Here is a 5,000-nt window from a genome sequence, read left to right on the forward strand (position 1 = left end):
GTGGCAACACATATAAGGATTTTGGCAAATTTTCACCGTTTTGTATGAAACTATTTTCACAACAACATTAATGTTTTACAATAAATTATATCAAACATATGTATAATTTAGTAGTATTAAAACTTTTTAAGTTTTTTTGAATTAAGAATGCACCAATCTTACTAGGAATCAATTCATATCTAACCCTTAGTGTGCTAATTTAATAATGGCTCATCAAAGGTATTGAATTACTGAACACACATCTTTGCATAGTTTCCAAAATTAAAATATTATTTCATGCTCTGCCCCTTCTCATGTAACAGTTTGTTAAGAATACGTACATTATTTAAAATCATTTTAAAAATGCGACTGGAATGTCTAGGCCCAAACTTCTGTCCATTCCTGCATGTACATGCAATTGTTTCTCTGAGATTCTGCATGCAGCCAGTTTATTTTTTGAACTGAATAACACATTTCTAGAAGTTTATTTTTACATTTCCAGGTAACACTATATATAATTTAACAGCTTCAGGAATAGATTAGATTGCTTGCTATTCCATTAGAAACTCTTACTTCCAAGTGTGATTTTCAACAAGCGTTCATATGTTTAGCCATGGTTTAGCTAACCAAAGGGAAACAAAAGCATAGTGACAGGAAGTCAACACAGTAGAAAGTATGACAAAGGTTTACACTTCAAAAATGACTGGAAAGTAAATAATTTATAACCAAAGACCATCTATGCATAAACAACTAAAGATCTGGGAGGTACAGCTTTGCAAAGTAAAAAATTCATATGGGGGAGGGGGGTTAAAACATTGCCTCGAACACAGTCCCTCTATCACTGTGCTTCAAAACATCATCTTAATTATTCAGCTCAGTGTACAAACACATAAAGTACAGAAATTGGATAATTAATGAAAACATTAGACAAAACAAGAATATGTAAGCAATATTAAAAGTATGCCATGTTTTGTTTTGTTTTTGAAAAATCATGATGTAGTGCACAGCCATACAGACTGTTTTAGTGGATAATAATATTTTAGGTTTGCAATGTCATACTCCTACAGATATTCATCAAGTTTTCTTGAGAGGCGATTAGCTTAAGAAAGGGGCTGTGCAAAATGTTTTTTCTCCTCTTTGTTTTTGTGCTATTCTTTTTCTAGTGTAAAATATTTTTTCTCAAAGATGTAGGCGTGTCAAATTTGTCCATGTTTTTGATCTCTTCAGGATTTTTTCAATAATATTTTCCTGTTAATTATTATTAAGAAGATGAAAGATTGTGGAGTGAGTGTGGGTGTGTACAAAAGGGTCAGCAAGAAGAACTATATAAGATAGCTGAAAATCATGAAATACCAGTTGAAAGATTATGTCACTTTTATTTGAGGGAAAACATAAAAAAAGGAATGTACAGTAACTCTACACACTTGGAACTTTCAAAATCTGTGTGCAAATGTAAAACTGATAAACATGCAAATGCTAAACCATTGCATCCATCAATACTGGTTAAACTTTTTTTCCCCTTAACGTCCATAAATTCTGGTTCTTCAACTTCTTACGTTCCATTTATATAGTATTTCCTTTTTTTAAATTGTCATTATCTGCAAAAAATTGTTAATTTTTAGTTTCACTCGCATCAATAGAATGGACTTGGCTATTCAAGTTTTGATCAAATTTAATTTTTCTGATTATATTCCAACCACAAAATTGTCTCATTTTGTGTAGCTACACCTTGGCAGCCATGTTTGGCTTATGAAATAGAAAAAGATGTAACAGTGGTGTTGACATAGATTTATTATCAGTTTCTCCAAGGTGTTAATTTGGGTAGAGGATTATAACTAAGGTTACATGAAAGGGGTAGCCACAGTAGCATGTCCCTGTTCTCTAAGGTCTATGATTTAAGTAATGTTATACATGTATAGACTAAATATTTTTTGTCCAAGTTGAGCCAGAGTACCCATGATCAATTTGGCTGACCTAGAAATGCCCAGGACATTTACTGACTGCATATTACACCTTCATTATATTTTGTTTAAGTCTCGCCCATTTGCCCCTGTATCTTCAATAGTAGTGTTCATGCTACACAAAGTACGGGCTAAGATTAAGCTAATCTCATATGTTTGAGTTCATGCACAGAAGGAAACGATGGTTAGCACGGGGTAAGAAACGCCCAAACTTATTAAGAATAGGCAAAATCTTAAGAAATTTTACTTATGATTGCTCAGTTAGAGGAACTAGGAAGGTTAGTTCTACAGTTATAAAACAATACCAAAGCAAATTCAGAAAGTGCAAATTGCAGAATAACAGGAAGTAGCACAGAGTCTCATCATCGGTACATTTTTTCTTGAGTCAATCTCTCTATATGTGTTAGCGTTGATTGTCATGCAGGAAATGGCACACCAAAATAAAAAGTTATGAATATAGTAGTAAATCTCCTAAATGAACATTAAATACAATGGTTTTTTTAGTCGAGCTAAGCGTTCATGCATGTTTTGTTTTGCCTGTGCTAAGACTTTGGACTGACCAGATTTACTCTGTACCTAGTATTTCTTAGCCTGTATTCATGCACATTTTTTAGCACAGGGTAACGTATTGGACCTCTTAGCCTTTGCTAAAGAGCTCTATGTGAATGCTACGAATAAGTTTCTTTTTTATTAACACTTACACATTCCCCGAAGGGATTGGCAATGGTTACAAAAGTTTAAAAAGGAATAAAAGGTTACAAAACAGAAAATAGATAATAAAAAAACAAAAACAAAAAAATCTAAGCTAATACATTAATCTCTACAACTCATTCAAATCAAATTAGGCTCAAAGATGAGCAAAGAATATTAGATTCAATTGAAATTTAGTTTAAATCCATGCTAAATTAAAAGTTATTTTGAGTATGAGTTTTACTTTTTTCTTTTGTGCACAAAGAAAAATGAACTGTTGCACACTGTAGGCATATATCATCTATACTAGTTTACAGGAAAAAGGGATTCTGTATGGTATTTGATGTTATGGGCATAATATATACATGTATAGTTAATACATGATTACTAAATTAGATTTCCCAGTGTACAGTACACTATTGCTGGTATTGTCTGAAGAGAAAAAAACAAAACAATATACATAGTTTTCGAAAATTTAAAAAAACAAACATTTTGCAGTCAGTTAAATTATTTTATTAAAATAATTTGAAAACATTGCCATGAATGGAAACAAATTTACGTTGATGTTTTTTTGCAGATTTCAGGAGTTGGAAATAACCTTTGTTTATACTTTTCTTGTATTAACAAACATAGGAGCTAATCCTCATTAACACCTACTTGAGCTTGTTGTTTGACAATTATGAATAATAATGAAGCATTACTTACATTGTGTGCCATGACTGAACAAAAACGAAAGCCCCAAAAGACTATCCTGCTACATAAACAACAACAAAAGTATCTAATATTGTATTGAAGTCATTGTAAAATGGTAAAATAATTACAAATTCATACCTTGATGTGCCAGTTGCAGTACTGCAATCGTCCTATGATTCAACACCATGATCTAAATACTCCGCAGGTTATGCAGTCCTCCAGCAGTCACTGGCATCAGCGTTACTACGAAATTTCACTGGGGATCGAGGCAATATTCGCGAAATTTCATTTAAGTGTACTTGGAAGCGCCAGTGAAACTTGAAAAAATAAATTCCCACTTGTATATTGAGCTCACACGAGGTAGCAGGCTGTTTTTTGGGCCATTATATTTAGAGACATGAACAAAAATACTGGTCATTTTATGTATGTAATAAAATGACCATATTACTGCCCATAAAAAAAATGTTCATCAACTCCATCATTTAAAAAGCAATTGTAATTATTCTGACCAGTATAAAAAACATGGGTCATTAAAACCACCATTTTAAAAACACTGGTAAATATTTTGGCCACTTAAAAAATTCTGGTCAATACTCTGGCCATTAAGAAAATAGTGGCCATTATAATGGCCAGAAGTGACTTTTTAAAGGGGTCTGAGGGGTGTAAAAACAGTGTTAAATTGAAATGAAGAATTATTATAACCTTCTCACTAACCTAAAAGCACAAATAAATATTCAAAAGTTTTGAAAATTAAAACTTTCCGAAACGCGACGGAATTTCCGAAAGTAATCCGGACGCTGTTTACGGTAATTTAACTGCAATTTACGAACTATTTATTCACATTTTCGAACGTTTAACTATGACACTTGTTAATATGATATCATAGGTAACAATTGCGAATTGTACTGCCAACTTTGCAATGGCTTTTCACAACTTTGTTAGCTGTTTCTGGTCTATTTTCGGTTGGCTGTTGTGATAATCTGCTGATATATTAGGCATTCTCGGAACATTTACTCAATATTTTCGAAATTTAACTGCGGGGCTGTCATTACAATGACTTAGGTTAAATACACAAGCTACTCCGCCAACATTTCCTTTGTTTTTTTTCCTACTTTGAACGCTGTTTTCAAACATTTTACAATCGGCTCATGTTAACATATAGAGGCTGCTTTCAAATGGCTTTTATTAAATATTTCGACTTTACAAGTGCGCGTTGCTGTATGCCAACAACTTAGGACATATATACAAATACACCTACAAATTTGCAATAACTTTGCAGGACTTTCCAATCACTTTGAACAACTTTGTACGGTGTGTTGACAGCTTAAATCCCACTACGTTTCGACAACATCAAAAACTTTTCTCGAAAATTAGAAGGATTTTGAAAACCTTCCATTAATTGAAAAAGTTACAAAAATTCCACGATTTGTCACTATAAATGATTGACATCACAATAAGAATGAATGCAGGAACGTTGCCTTATATCTTTTCCATATGCGTGACGAAATAAAAAAATCAACAGCTCGTTTACAAGTACTAACCACGCTCGATTGTGCTTTACTTCACACATAGGTCGGTCACCTGACCACATATCTGCATGGATTATTTGAAAATAAGCAGAATTGGTGGCTATTTCATGTTTTTGAATGTTTTAAAATCGACATCAGTTGCACAAGT

General features: G+C 32.7%; 1 long non-coding RNA gene across 1 annotated transcript; it reads right to left on the reverse strand.

The window, feature by feature from the left end:
• Positions 1-1,335: 1,335 nt before the first annotated feature.
• LOC146741480 (uncharacterized) lies at positions 1,336-3,690 on the reverse strand. The gene is made up of 2 exons (XR_014929764.1): positions 3,462-3,690; positions 1,336-1,577 (listed from the first exon to the last, which is right to left on the reverse strand). It is a non-coding gene; the product is annotated as an uncharacterized LOC146741480 (long non-coding RNA).
• Between the last annotated feature and the right edge of the window lie 1,310 nt (positions 3,691-5,000).

This window comes from Saccoglossus kowalevskii, chromosome 6 (assembly GCF_978046115.1).
Source record: "Saccoglossus kowalevskii chromosome 6, keSacKowa6.1, whole genome shotgun sequence".
NCBI lineage: Eukaryota > Metazoa > Hemichordata > Enteropneusta > Harrimaniidae > Saccoglossus > Saccoglossus kowalevskii.